We start from the raw sequence: 15,641 nt of genomic DNA, 5'->3' as shown, positions 1-15,641 counted from the left end.
GGATTACAGGCTTGAGCCACCGTGCCCCGCCGAGCCATGTTCTTTTCGATGGGCCTTCTGCATTTGTGCAAATACACCCGAAATCAATTTATCTTCTGGAGGAATGATTTGGTTGGGAAATTTTCCAGAACTACTCTGGAGCAGAGCAAAACGGTACCTCCTGGTCACCACTGGGGCTGGGAAAGGGAGGCCTCCAGGGGAGAAAACAACCTAGATGAAGATGCCCTGGGGGGCTCTCCGTGCACTCGCAGAAGGGGCTCAGTGGGTAGCCTCTGAGATCAACTGTCATCTGAGTTAATGGGTAATAGACCCAGAACAGTTCCCAAACCTTGGCACTTTCGCTCACCAGCCAGAGGCACCCGGCCTGGCCTCGGCTTCCCGCGGCGGAGACGCCTGGAACAATCAGGGCACCTGGAGGAGCCAACTCAGCTGAGGGCGGGGATGTGTTTCTCTCCTTGAAATCCTCCTCACCTCGGGGCGCCTTGGTTCCCCTACAAATCAGTTAGCCCTTTCAGGCAATGAAAGCCCTCTTTCCAGATCATCTAAGAGTCATTGTGCCAACATCCGGGTGTGGAGAGTTTCTGTAGGGAGAAGAACGCAGAGGGCCCCCTCCTCAGTGAGGACGCGGCTGGAAGGGCGTGGAGGAGGTGCGGGGCGTGAAGGGGCGTGGAGGAGGGGAGGGGCGTGGAGGGGCGTGGAGGAGGGGAGGGGCGTGGAGGGGCGTGGAGGAGGGGAGGGGCGTGGAGGGGCGTGACGGAGGGGAGGGGCGTGGAGGGGCGTGACGGAGGGGAGCGGCGTGGAGGGGCGGGGAGGCCCCGCCCCGTCCCCGCTCCGACGCTCGGGCCAGTTTCCTATTTAGGGAGCGGCGGCGGCCGAGAGCAGTGCGCCCATGGCGGGCCTGGTGGACGAGGTGTACCTCCTGCTCGCACCCGTACCCCAACCTGGCGGCCAACAAGGGCAGGGACGCGGCGGGGACTGCTTTCCCGCCGCCTCGTCCTCCTTCCCCTTCTCGGCGGGCGCCGCCTCGTCCTTCCTGGGTTGCGGGCAGTTGGCGGCCGCCGAGGACTTCCACAGCTCCCCGCGGGCGCAGCTCGTGGCCCTCCTGGGCAGGTGGGACCGGCAACTCGACGTGGCGGTGCAGGGAGCCGGCGCATCCACGCCGGTGCAGAGCTCGGGGGGCGGCCACGCTGCAGCGCACGACCCGCGACCCCGAGGCCCTAGCGCGGAAGGCACAGCCGGCGGCGGCTCTTCCTCCGGCGCCCGCCCGTCGGGGCCCGGAGCAGGGCAGCCCCCAGAGCGGCCCCCGCGCTCCCCGCGCACCGTCGCCCTGTCCTCGCCCGTGGCCTCGCGCCGCGTCACGGTCTTCCTGAAGGGTCCCGGGGCCGCGGCGGGGGAGCTAGAAGACGGGGCGTCGGACGGAGAGGGGGGCCGCCGCCCGCGCAGCTTCCAGGCCCAGAGGAAGGAGAGGCGTCGGCGAGGAAGGTGCCCCGACTGCCGCATCCGAGGACGACGACCGCGAGGCCCAGGCTGAGGCCCGGGGAGCCGGGGGGCAGGAGGCCGATGGCCCGGGGCTGCCGCCGCGGGAGGCTGAGGAGGGCGAGGTGGCTTCGGGGTGTGCGCTGAGGAGCCCCGGACAGTCTCCGCAGGCGGGGAGGGACCCAGAAGGCGGCGCTGGACGGGAGGCGGCCGCCGCGGGAGAGAGACCGTCGCCAAGGAGCCCGGAGCGGGGCAAGGAGCGGCTGCGCTTCCAGGTAAGGCCTGGGGCGGCCAGAGCCCGGGGGAGCCCTGGAGGTGCGGGTGTCTTCCTGGGGCCTGGCCCTGTGACTGCTCCGGGCTCTCCGAGGTGCGGCGCTTCCTTAAGCGAGGGCCATTTCCGTGTCTTCCAAAGAGCCAGTGACCGCGGCGCAGGCCCCTGGAACGTCAGGGCACCTGGAGGAGCCCACTCAGCTGAGGGCGGTGATGTGTTTTCCTCCTCGAAATCCTCCTCACATCGGGGAGCCTTGGTTCACCGACAGCACAGTCTCGGGGGTGGCCTGACTTTCTCGCAGCGGCTGCTCCACAGGCTGGCCAGGGCGACGGCCTTGGGACATTCTTATAACCCACGTGTTTGCGCTGTGAACCTCGGGCAGTGGACGGGCAGGCCAGTCCAGTCTGTGCGGTTGGATGATCTATGAGTAGGCACAGCTGAGCTTCGAAGGAGCATTGCCCGCTGCAGCCTCCATTCCCAGAGATCCCTCTCTCCCACTTCCCCACTACATGTGGCAGAAACCCCTGGACTGCTGGGATCTCGGTCGGCTCATCTGCCTTTTCCTTTACAAGCTCCCAGGCCACTGGAAAGCTGGCGCTCCTGAAGTGCAACCTCTTAGGAATTGGCTTTGCTTTTAAAAACCACCCCCCACTCAGGAAATCCAATACTGCGAGAGCATTTGGGCTGCTCAGTGTTGCTGCCTAGAACAGGCTGAGGCTTTAAAGGGCTGGGGCACCAGAGGGCAGTCGTGACCCAGCGGAAGTGGCAAGGCACAAGAGGTGGTGAGAAGCCCGAGGGACTCCTTCGTGGTCTCTTCCGCTTTTTTTTTTCTCCATAGCTGTAGACTGTTCTGAGATACGCTCGAAGAGCTTCCTGGATCTTGGATGGCCGTGTTGTTGCCGATGAAGGTTATCGGCTGACGTTTTCACCCCAAGGGTGGGATGTCGCAGATGGCTGTTTTTACACTGTAGGGGAGCCAGTCGTAAAGTAGTGGTGGTTCTTGTTCTGGATATTGAACAATTGTTCGATATTTGCTCATCCACCTCTCTCATGGACTGCGACCTCTGAAAATGGCAGCCACCATTAGCTAGCGGCCATGAGGGGTGGGGGGGTCAGAAGCAGCCATCATACTCTTCACGTCAAACATCTGCTGGGTGAACTCAGCCACGGTCAGGACCCAGTACCGCTGACTGCCCTGGCTGGTCAGTGGGGCAAAGCCAGGCATGAAGTGCAGCCTGGGAAATGGGACCATGTTCACAGCCAGCTTCTGCAGGTTGGCATTCAGCTGGCCTGGGAGGTGCACGCACGTGGTGACCCCACTCATGGTAGACACCAGGTGATTCAGGTCATTGTAGTTGGCTGTGGGCAGTTTAAAGGTTCTGGAGCAGATGTTATAGAGAGCTTCATGATCGATGCAGGTCTCATCTGCAGTTTCTATGAGTTGGTGGACTGAGACGGTGACATCGTAGGGCTCCACCATGGTGTCTGACACTTTGGCTGAGGGCAGGACGCTGAATGTGTTTATAAAGCTGTCTGGATACTCCTCCCATATCTTATCCATTAGACTGGGTTTGGGATGATAACCTTCTCCCCACCCAGGAGGCGGGCCAGCTGGAAACCCCGCAGGTAGTCACGGCTGTCAGCCTCCTCCTTGACAACGTCCATCACTGACTCCATCAGCTCTGCGCCTTCTGTGTGTAGTGAAAAGACCCCGTAATGGCCGAAGCAGGAGCCAAAAGCCTCAGCCTATTTCCAGATAAATAATGAAGAAAGTAACTAGAAATACAGTCGTAGTAGTAGCTCTTGCCAGTGCAGGATGTGTTGGTTCAGGAGGCGTCAGAAAGAGATCAGAGGTCCCCTTGGAATCCCACTTTTAACACCAATGGGGTCCACTAAAAATCATGGGGTCTATAGATTTAGAAAAAGGGAGTGTAATGTCTTCTAAAGGTTTACAACCTGCGTGCTGGGAAATGGGTGCCCAGTCAGGACCTGAGGCAAGCACTTGGAGGGAGGGAAAGGGCCCCAGGAATCTCTGCTGAATATGTTGGCCAAGTGGGCGTATTCACCAGGTTATTGGAGCAGCTATGCAGATTCACAGGGTGCAGGATACATGCATGTGTAGTAAGCCAACATGCATGTGACATACCTCCCATGTTCACTTTGTGGTGGAGGCTTTACATTTAAATGCGTTATAATTAGGTTCTCTACATCAAAAGGTGAAATTGGGACATAAAGGTCCCCAACTCCTATCTAAGTGGCGTGGGGAGTCACCTCCTACAAACCACAAAGTCCCCTCAGATTTTGTTTAACCCTATATTAAGTGGCTTGTTTTCCAGGCTGACTCTGGCATAGCATCACATCACAGATAAGGAATCAAAAGATTTTTAACCGCAAATACGTTTCTTTGCCATGTCTTGCATTAGAACTGCACAGTTGTGTCTACTGGGGAAAAAGCTGTGTTCTGTTGAGAATTCCCTTTATCTTTCCACTCAGTGGCCAGCCTCTGTCAATTGGCCAGAACTAGTCCATGGTTCAGCATCTCTCATCAGGAGAAAGTCACTGAAATGAGTCCCATGTCGAATCACAGCTGCAGTCCTGGCTTGTGGAGCTGGGGTAGGGGATCTGCAGTTGGTCGCTGGTGACTGCAGGCGTTTCCATCTGGCCTCTCTAGAGGCTGGAGCTGATTTATCCAGTGGAGAAAAAGGAAAACATTGTGGCAGTCAGAACATAGTTGAATCTTTCCATGAGCGGGGAGTGATTTCACTCTCACCTGGCATAGTCCTGTTTGTAGTTGAGTATCTTTTTGCTATACAGTCTGTTCATCAGTCCTATGAGCTCTGTGTTAGCATGAATGCTGCTTAGCTGTTGTGGCTAGATCCCAAAAGGGAGGGGAGCCTGCCTGTAGCGTCAGGTGGTTGGTTGAAATCAGCATGGGGCAAGTCTTTCTGGCCTCCTGTGCCCTCATGACCAGCACTTCATTTTAAAAATTTCTCTGGGGTTTCCTTGACCGAGAGGGAGTCTTTTCTGTTGGCGAGGGTGCTTAAGGTTTTATTTTCATTTCTCAAACTCCATGTGTTGTTTACACCTCTTTTCCTCAAGTTATACAGTACAGCATTCTTGGTGAAAAACCTTCTAATAGCACAGATGATAGAGCAAACATCTCCCCTGACTTCTCTCTTTAGCCCAGGCTCCTATCCGGAGGGCTCAGTTCAGAGCACCTTCCAGATGTTTCTGGAAGACTTCCTACATGATTGTGTGGGCACATAGAAACATCTGATTCTATCTTACCTTGTGGAAAAGGCGTCTTCCTGTGGTATTGATGATCATTTTGCTGTTACCGATTTAGGTGTAGATCTTAAAGGTTCGTCCTTATTCTTACTGATTTCCATATGGAATTCCATATGACAGATGGTCCACAGCTTAACCCTTTGTCAGTTTTTTTATATGTTCTGATTTGTTGCAGTGACCAACCGTAAGGTAATAAACGTCGCTGCACACACCAGCACTGCTCTTCAGCTTCTCAATGTTGTCTCCCCACGTCAATCCCATCTCTTTGGAATCATCCATTTCATCCTCTCAGATAGATTCATTTGGTCAACTTTTAAAAAGGCTCTCCACAGTCTTGTTGGAGAATGAAACAAAAGGAAAGAGAAAGTTTGCTTGCCTCCGTATCATTCTCTAGCTATCATTTCTTATTGTTTTCTTCATAGCGAACTTCTCTAAAGAGCTCTCAACATTCCCTATCACTCTGTCCTTATCTCTCATTTATTGTCTCTTTAATTTTTGTTTACACTGAAAATGAAACACAAAAACGCAGAAGCCAGGTGTTGAGGCTCACTCCTGTCATCCCAGCACTTTTAGAGACTGAGGCAGGAAGATTGCTTGAGCCCAGGATTTCAAGACCAGCCTGGCCAAAAAGCAAGACCAATCTCTACAAAAAATAAACAGCCAGGCTTGGCATGGCACACCTGTACTCTTACCTACTCAGGAAGCTGAGACAGGAGAATGGCTTGAGTCTAAGAGGTTGAGCATGCAGTGAATCATGATTGCACCCCTGCACTCCAGCCCGGGTGATAGAGTAAAATGAGAGCTTATCTTCAAAACGAACACAAAGCCACATTAAAGTATACTGACTAATATCAAAAATACAGATACACTCATTATTTACAATATTGACATTTTCCTCTTTTTTTGGATACTTTAAAATCTATTATGACTTGATAGATACAGATGACCCTTCATGGGTAACAGTCCCCTATTGCCGAAGCCCTATCTCTTCCTTCCTGCACAGAGGTAACCACTTGCTTGAGTTTAGGACGTTGTTGCCATGCATGTTTTAAAGATATTCTTCATACATTTGTCTCTAAAATATATTACATTTGATGCTGATAGAATTTATGTAAGTGGCCGGACACCATGGCTCATGCCTGTAATCCCAGCACTTTGCAAGGCAGGCCAGTCACCTGAGGTCGGGAGTTCAAGACCAGCCTCACCTAAATGGAGAAATCCCGTCTCTACTAAAACTACAAAATTAGGTGGATGTGGTGGTGCATACCTGTAATCACAGCTACCTGGGAGGCAGAGGCAGGAGAATCACTTGAATCCAGGAGGCGGAGGTTGCAGTGAGCCAAGATCATGCCATTGAACTCTAGCCTGGACAAGAGCAAAAGTCCGTCTCAAAAGAAAAAAAAAAAAATTACATAAGCACCATCCTTCATATATCTTTCTTCAGTGTTTATTCATGAACAAGATGTTAGTTTTCAGATAGATGTATATTGATTCATTTAGATTTAAAAAATCATATTGTCCTATAATCTATTGACAAAATAATGCACATTTCAAGAGTGCAGTTTGATGAGTTGTAACGTGTGTTTTCACTTGTGGAAGAGTCACCAGCCTTCCGACACAGTATGTTTTCATCACTCTCAGAAGATATTGTGTCCTTTGCGGTTCATCGCCCCATGTCTAGTTTGTGAGAGCAATTGGTGGTGGTGGTGTTGCTGTTTTGAGATGTATTTTAGCTCTTGCTCAGGCTGAAGTGCAGTGGCACAATCTTGACTCGCTGCAACCTCCGCCTTCTGGGTTCAAGTGATTCTCCTGCCTCTGCCTCCCAAGTAGCTGCGATTACAGGGGTGTAGTACCACACACGGCTAATTTGTATTTTTGGTAGAGACAGGTTTTACCATGTTGGTCAGGTTGATCTCAAACTCCTGACCCCAAGTCATCCACCCACCTTAGACTCCCAGAGTGTTGGGATTATAGGCACCAGCCACTGAGCCCAGTTGGATTGATCTGTTTAGACCATCTTCTGGAATGTCATATAAATGGCAGCATACAGGATACTGTCTTTGTGTCTGGTTTCTTTTGTTCTGGCTGGTGATTTTGAGAATTGTCTACATTGTCGTGTGCATAGGTAGTTTCTTTCTTTTTTATTACTGTGCAGTGTTTACTGTATGGACAGACCACACTTTGGTCCGTCCATAATCACTGTCCTGTAAATGAGCAATTTTTCCAGATTAAACTTTCCTCTTTTTGGTCACTACAAACTTCAAGTGTCTCTGGTAATGTCCACCTATTTTGGTAGAAAGGCAAAGGTTAGACATATAAAGCTTTTTTTTGTAACAGCCACAAACTTAAAAAAAAAAAATGTGTTTACCAAGAGAATAACAGGACTCATTGGAAAAGAAGAAATCCTGAAACAAACAAATGCATTTTTAAGAATTGATTTTTGGAGGATTCTAAAAGACTCACTCATTCCAAAGGAGCTTCTGTAAAATACTCAAGACAAAGAAGAAATAAATTGCTGAAGAAATAATTGAGAAAAGTAAAACAAATTATATGGTGACTGATTTGACATCAACCATTTTCCCCATTATCCTCCTCACCTAATTAATCCAAATCTATGAACTGATGTGTTCAACCATCCTCTTACCCTAAGATTGCAGCTCCCTTTGCTCAACTACATTTTCATGGGGCAGTTAGACTAGGGCGTTGCAAATGTAGGCCCCCAGAACAGGTAGGGCTCTCCCCTGGAACTATTTACACACCTTCAGGGAGCTCCTGGGTAGTGTGTGGCCCATGGGCTGCAGGTAGAACAAGACTGTGATAAAGTTGAGGATGAACAAACTTGTGATAACGGATAGGATGTCAAACACACCAGAAAAGGTATTTTATATTCTTTGTAGCTATTGAAAATGGAATTGATTTCTTCATGTAACAGTTTTTAAGACTATTTGCTCTTGGCATACATAAATGCTACTGATTTTGTATGTTGACTTTGCATCCTATGATTTTACTAAAACTTTTTGTTGAAGTCTTTAGGCTTTTCTAAATATGACATTATGTCATCTCCATACAAGGCTAATTTGACTTCTTCCTTTCCCTGAATGCCCTTTCTTTCTTTCTCTTGCCTTACTGCTCTGGCCAGGACTTTCAATATTATGTTTTTTAAAAATGGTTAAAGTGGACATCTTAGTCTTGTTCCAGATCTCAGAAAAAGAGGCTTTCGGTTTTCCCCTATTCAGTATGATGTTGGTTGTGGGTTTGTCAAAAATAGCCTTTATTATTTTGAGGCATGTTTTTCTCTTCCCAGCTTGTGGGAGTTTTATCATAAAGAGCTGTTGGCCAGGCACAATGGCTCATGCCTGTAATCTCAGCACTTTGGGAGGCCAAGGTGGGTGGATCACTTGAGGTCAGGAGTTCGAGACAGCCTGACCAACATGGTGATAGCCAGTCTCTACTAAAAATATAAAAATTAGCTGGCGTGGTGACGAGCACCTCTAATTCCAGCTACTTGGGAGGCTGAGGCAGGAGAATTACTTGATCCCAGGAGGTAGAAGTTGCAGTGAGCCAAGATCTCACCATTGCACACCAGCCTGTGTGACAAGAGCAAAAATCTGTCTCAAAAAAAAATAGAAATAGATGTTGAATATTATTGAGTGCTTTTTCAGCATCTATTGAAAAGATCCTATTGTTTCTCTTCTTGGCGCTGCTCAAGTGTGGACATGGGACACCTCATTTTTTCCATGGATTATTCAGATCACTCTGCACATTTCATCCTCACAGCCATGTGTTCTGACCTGTGCGTCAGCGCCGAGCCAGGCCTGCTCTGTTGAGTTCATTCTGCAGCTTCCTTGCTTTTACTTTGTCTCCTTCACTAGCACCTGGAATAGCAGGTGGAATGTTCTAGACACTCAGTAAAAAAATTTGAATGAATTACGGGGAAAGGAGAAATGGGGAAGCCGTGTATTTTGGGGGCGGGTTACATGTTGCAGAATCTTCAGTTTGGACTTTTCCCAGAGTCTTCCCTCTGGGGCCTCCTGTTGAGCCTCAGAACTGAAAATTGCAGAATTTTTCTGAGGATCATGGTGCCTTTTCTGGACTCACTGGAAAGTGGAGGAACAGCCTGATGGGCGCTGGCTAGACTTTTATCCCCCATGGCCTTTCCTTGGCTTGTAGGAAGACATTTGGGGTCAGTTGGAACACAGGGACTCTGAGCCAGAACCCACTCTGCTTCATTCTCTCCCGTAAAGCCCAATCATTATGGTCCCATAAGGCTCTGACAAGTAAGGAGAAGAGACAGAGCTTCATACTTTCCAAAGAGCGTCCCTTCCCCTGGCCTCAGGCCAAGGCTGCTTTTCTCTCTCCTGTCCCTCGTCTTGGCATTAGGGATGGACAGTTGCCACCCACTCTTCCTCCTCAGCACTTCTCACTGGCCTGATCTCTGCACCTGGGGTGAGGTGGGGCAGCCCCTGGGACCTCATGCAGACCAGGGCAAACCAAGGGCCTTATGAACTAACAGCCCTATGCCCAAGCCCTACTTTCCCTGGGGTCTCAGACACAGAACCACAGCCTTTGAGGGAAAGAGCTCTATGAGAGCCAGAGAACCTGGTCCGCTGCCCTGCTGCCATCTCCCTCCTCCCTCTTTATTTGGGCCCTATCAGCTCCTCCTGGCCACTCCCTCTCTGGGCCCTGTTCCTTTTCTTCATCGCTCTTGCTTTATCCAGCCTGGATGAGTCCCCAGACCTCCCCAATCCCTGGGTCGCTCCAAGCACTTCCCTCAGCATCAACTGCTCTCAAGGTGACTTTGTGTCAGTTGTTTGTTGGAGGAAGAAAGAAGAGCAGCCCCTGGTTTAGACCAAGATGTTTATGAATCTAACCTGAAATCAGACTGTGTTGAGGACTCGAGAAGGACAGCAGGGCCAGAAAACAGACTTTGACTCAGAAACATGCAGAGGGAGACACCTCAGGCTAAGAAGACACCTGACTCGGGCAGAAACAGACTGACTGCATTCCAGGTGCAGCCTTGTCAGTTTTAAGATTGGGCCAGAAGAGCCTGGGAAGGGAAGGCTCCTGCGCTGGGACCTGTCCCAGGCTCTTCATCCTGGCACCCTTAGGAGAACCACAAGACTCAGATCTCCCTCTGCAAGCCAGGTGGCGTCACCACCCAGAAGTCCCGGGTGTGTCTTTAGGTCCAGAGCAGCAGCTGTGGAGCTTCCTGCTTTGTGCCTTGTCACGTTCACCAAAATAGTTCACTACCTGCCTCAGCCTCCTGAGCAGCTGGGATTACAGGCACCCACCACCATGCCCAGCCAGTTTTTGTATTTTTAGTAGACATGGGGTTTCACCACGTTGGCCATGCTGGTCTCAAACTCTTGACCTCAGATGATCCATCCGCCTCAGACTTTCAAAGTGCTGCAATTACAGGCGTGAATCACTGTGCCCTGGCTTGAGTTAGTATTCCTATTCCTACCTTCCAAATGCTCTAGGAAACCATCACACCCCTTATAGTTTCTGGTTAATTTTTTTTCTCTTCTCACTCTGTCACCCAGGCTGGAGTGCATGGCCCTGAGCGCGGCTCACTGAAAACTCTGCCTCTGCAGTTCAAGTGATTCTCCTTTCTCTGCCTCCAGAGTAGCTAGGGCATCACGATGCCTGGCTAATATTTTAATTCATTCATTAATGTTTTTCTGAGACATAGTCTAACTCCATCGCCCAGGCCAGAGTACAGTGGTGCAATCTCAGCTGACTGCAAGCTCTGCATTCTGGAGTCAAATGATTCTTAATTTTTTTTATATTGATTAGAGACAGGGTTTCATTACATAGGTCAGGCTGTTCTCAAACTCCTGACCTTGAGTGATGTGCCTGCCTTGGCCTCCCACAGTACTGGGATTACAGACATGAGCCACATCACCTGGTCAGTTTCTGCCTGAAATTTTTCATAATAAAAAAATAATGGCATCGATTTAAGGGAGTCCCTTTAGTCCTCCCCAAGCATAGTTATGGTGTTAACTGAGAATGTAGACTGTCTGGGGACATGTGACACTCTCATCCTCATGGCTTTAGGGTGGTAAGTGACAAGAAATGTTTCCTCAAAGAGGTGGAGCTTAGCTTTCAGGATCCTCAGTGACACTTTCGGGTGGTACTGGGGTTCAGAGGAGCAATGGATGAAAATTCAGGGGCCAGTGTCTCCTTGACCCCTCCTTGGTGTTTTGAGGACATTCTTCCTGGTAGCAGCAGAAGCAGAAATAGAGATTTGTGGCCACCAAGTGCAGAGCAGAATTGGGGTAAACTGATAACTTTTCTGCAATGATACTGGCCCTAGGAGAAGACGAGGTGATTGTGTTTGGCCTGAGAGTGATGCCTTCTATCCGGATGTGTCCTCTGGGGTTTTCCTCGCAGATTCATCAGGATGAGCATCCAGGCCCCACCCAGACTCCTGGAGCTGGCAGGGCAGAGCCTGCTGAAAGACCAGGTCTTGGCCATCTCTGCCGTGGAGGAGCTGCCCAGGGAGCTCTTCCCCGCACTATTCATGGAGGCCGTCAGCAGGAGACGCTTCCAGACTCTGTCGCTGATGGTGCAGGCCTGGCCCTTCACCCGCCTCCCACTGGGATCTCTGATGAAGAGCCTTCATCTGGAGACCTTAAAAGCATTGCTGGAGGGGCTTCATATGCTGCTGACACAGAAGGGTCACCCCAGGTGAGGTGACCCAGGAGGGCTGGTACACAGGGATCAGGTGTCCAGGGAAAGAACAGCAGGGTCAGGCAGAGAAGTAGCCCAGGAATGGCCCAGAGTCTCCTGCTGGTGCAGGTGAGGAAGCTCAGGGAGGCCTTGGCCATTGCCCAGATCCTCAGGGAAAGGACTGCTCACCACACAGGGTCCACTGTGGGAACAGGAACAAACCTGCCTTTTCCCAGTGGAAGGTAAAGGGACTAGGAGTGGGGACCAGTCAGAATCGAAAGGGAGAGAGGGATCCAGAAAAGGCAGAACAGGGAGCACCGAGGACAGGAGCAGCTGATTTATGGGATGCGAATGAAGCAAAGGGCAGGGATGGGTCCTTCTAAATGCTGAGCCCCTCCCTTATTTTACCCACAGGAGGTGGAGACTTCAAGTGCTGGATTTGCGGGAAGTTGATGAGAATTTATGGACCGGGGCCCTGTCCTGCTCCCCAGCGGCCATGAGTAAGAGGCAGACGGCAGAGGACTGTCCAAGGACGGGAGAGCACTAGCCCTGGAAGGTGGTCATAGACATCTGTATCGAGGAAATACTCCAGGATGAATGCCTGAGATTCCGCTTTGCTGTAGTAAGTTGGTGAATCATCTCACACAGATTAAATATCTCAGGAAGTCATTGAAAGTAATATCCCTGAATAGCATTCAGGAGCTGGAAATTTAAGACCTGTCCTGGCCGCGTCTGATAAGAAAGCGTCATTCTTACCTGAAGGAGATAAAGAATCTTCGCAAACTCGTTTTTTTTTGTTTTTTTTTTTTTTTAAAAACAGGGTTTTACCATGTTGGTGAGGCTGGCCTTGAACTCCCGACCTCAGGTGATCCACCCGCCTTGGCCTCCAAAGTGCCTGGATTACAGGCGTGAGCCACTACGCCCAGCCGCAAACTTGTTTTCTACAGGTGCTATGATTACACGACAGACCATGACGTCCAGGAGCAGTTAAGTCACCAAATTCAGCTCTGTGTTTCTCAGCCTGGAACACCTCCAGATGCTTAGAATAGAAATGGTCACCTCCTTCAGCGGGCACCTGGAACAGCTGATCATGTGAGAAGGGATGGCACACTTTCTCTGCGGACCACAGCACAGCCTGTTTTTGTGACAGCAAACACTGGAAGGCTTGTCCTGTGTGCCAGCCAGTGGTGATGGAACAGGGAAGGGGACACCAGAATGTCTGCACATTGCCCCCTTCAGTGCTACGTGTCCTGGAGGGGCTCTCACAGGACCCCTCCAATAAAGGCAGAGGGGTCTCTTGAGGTAGAGGCTAAAGAGGGACATTATGTACAAGCTAGTTAGTGGGGTTTCAGCTCTACTGAGGGTACACGTGTGAGTTTCTTGTTACGAAGTGTGTTTAAAGTTGATATGATGGTGTAGAACAGGAAACACAGAGGAAGGTGTGTGAGGTGGGAAAGCAAATCCAACCTGTGCCTTTCACAGTAGAAGCTCTGTCCTCAGCAGCTTCGTGACCCTGAATGATCCTGTCTCTGATTCCTGGTCTGTAAAAGGTGCTTTTGAGCTCCAGGGAAAGTAATTGACATGGAAAATGCATGCCTCTGGGATGCGGGTGAGGGAGCAGGCTTGAGAATGGTAAAAAGTGGTAGGTGGTTTGCAGATGCGGGCGTGTCAGGGAGCCCCTGCCGGCAGGTAGCCCCCGCTGACGGCCCTCGACCTTGCTCAGGTGTGTTCTTCACACACATCTCCCACTGGGTTCCTCAGGCCCAGAGATGAAGTTTACTGCTAAAACATGAAGAGGCTTTAGAGATATTGCAGGCTTGAACCAGTCCCACAAGCAATGGTGAAAGGGCTGAGCCTAAAATGGGACTGCCCCTGAATGACCAGAGTGCTCATCACGCAGTGACTTGCATGCGGACCATCACGAGATGATGGGAACACACTTGTGTTTGGGTGAAGCAGGCTTCTCCCTTGAGCTTATTCCCCACTGCCTTCATCTACCTGGTACCATTGCCCAGAACTAACTTCTTGATCTCCCCAGGTGCCTCCAGAACCCTTTAGAGGGCTAGGATTTAACTTGGAGCAAACTACTGAAAGAGGATTTAAAGTGCTTCTCACAGTACCCAAGCCTCAGGTACCTGAAGCGTCCTAATCTCAGCAATGTGTGTCTGTTAGGAGTCAGCCTTGAGGCCCTCACAGTTCTGCTTCAGGAAGTTGCTGCCTCTCTGGAGACCCTCAACTTGGAGCACTGTCTGATCAACTACTCCCAACTCCGTGCCTGCCTGCCTGCCCTGAGCCACTGCTCCCAGCTCACCACCTTCTGCTTTGGTGGAAATCGGGTGACTGTGGACGACCTGAAGCACCTGCTGCACCACACCAATGGGCTGAGCAAGTTAAGCCTAGAGACGTATCCTGCCCCTCGGGAGAGTTATGATTCCTGGGTTAATGTGGATTGGGAGATCTTGGCCCAACTTCGGGCTGAGCTGATGTGGACACAGGGAAGTGAGGCAGCCCAGGAGCGTCTTCATTGGTCCCACCCCCTGTCGTTCCTGTGGCTCATCGCCATTGGTCCCGCCCCCTGTCGTTCCTGTGGCTCATCACCATTGGTCCCGCCCCCTGTCGTTCCTGAGGCTCATCGCCATTGGTCCCGCCCCCTGTCGTTCCTGAGGCTCATCGCCATTTGAGGAACTGGAGCTCCATCTTTGCTGCTAGGGAAGGCGCGCCTGGCGGGGTAGATCAATCCAGTTTTCTTCCAGGTACTTGGACACTAAAATGTAGTATGCAGATGCAAGTTATTTTTGTTTCTTCTTTTTTCCTTTTGAAATAATTTTAAAATTTTTATGAAAAAATTGGACACAGGATTTCGCTCTGTTGCCCCAGCTGGTCTCAAACCGCTGGGCGCATGACATTCTCTTGCCTCAGCCTCCAAAAGGGTTGGGATTACAGGCGTGAGCCGCTGTGCCCAGGCCACACGTGCAACTTAAAGGAAGCACAGATCTCTCTGTTTCAGGGAGGTGCTCAGTGTGAGAGGAACTAACAAAAGGGCAGGGGGCAAGACCCAGAGTCAGAACTAGAACCTAAAGTTCCCCAGTAATGAAAATGTTATCCCTGCAAGGAAGGTTACAAAGAAACATCAGAAATAAAGAGAACCTGAATGAAAACTTTCTGGTGTCCTCTGTAATTGATTAACCTGTTTTAACAATTTATACATCAGAAGCCTTTATTTATAGAGTTGCTGATGGAAAAACAAGGTACTAAGCTGTCTGTGTGACTGAGGTTCAGCTGCAGAACATCAAAGCAACCAGATAAATTCAGATCATTTTGAGGCATTCCCACCCATTCTTCATTTTTTTTTTTTTTTTGAGACAAAAGTCACCCAGGCTGCAGTGCAGTGATGCCATCTGGGCTCACTGCAGTCCTTTCGGGGCTTAAGTGAGTCTCGTGCCTCAACCACTGAAATAGCTGGAACTACAGGCACGTGCAAGCAAGCCTGGCTGATTTTTGTGTTTTTAGTAGAGACGAGGTTTTTCCATGACGACAATCTCACAAAATCTCAGGCATGGTGGCGCATGTCTTTAATCCCAGCTACTCGGGAGGCTGAGGCAGGAGAATCACTTGAACCTGGGAGGCAGAGGTTGTAGTGAGCCAAGATTGTGCCACTGCACTCCAGCCTGGGCATCAGAGTGAGACTCTGTCTGAAAGAAAAAAAAAAAAAACACTCTCATCCAAAGTCCCTGTGACCTTTGCTTAACTGTGACATCAGAGAAACCTGACATAGTTGAGTCTATCTTGCTTCTGATCTCCAAGCTACCTTTGATTAGTCCTGGGCATAGGCCATACTAACAAAAGTGGGAATTTAGTTAACACCTTAACTTGAAAGCAAGGATGATGACATCCCCTTCCTGAAACTACCCCCTTCCTTGCTCAGGGACTGAAC

The 15,641-nt window shown here is 50.4% G+C and overlaps 2 pseudogenes; one reads left to right on the top strand and one right to left on the bottom strand.

The window, feature by feature from the left end:
* Positions 1 to 2,466: 2,466 nt before the first annotated feature.
* On the bottom strand, positions 2,467 to 3,900 carry LOC135272650 (tubulin beta-8 chain-like; annotated as a pseudogene).
* Positions 3,901 to 10,641: 6,741 nt separating this feature from the next.
* On the top strand, positions 10,642 to 15,097 carry LOC135272643 (PRAME family member 1-like; annotated as a pseudogene).
* Positions 15,098 to 15,641: the final 544 nt, after the last annotated feature.

Source organism: Aotus nancymaae, unplaced genomic scaffold (genome assembly GCF_030222135.1).
Source record: "Aotus nancymaae isolate 86718 unplaced genomic scaffold, 86718_ANA_hifiasm-v0.15.2.pri h1tg000121l, whole genome shotgun sequence".
Lineage (NCBI taxonomy): Eukaryota > Metazoa > Chordata > Mammalia > Primates > Aotidae > Aotus > Aotus nancymaae.
The sequence above is the reverse complement of the archived record's forward strand: the minus strand, read 5'-3'. Positions and strand labels throughout refer to the sequence as shown.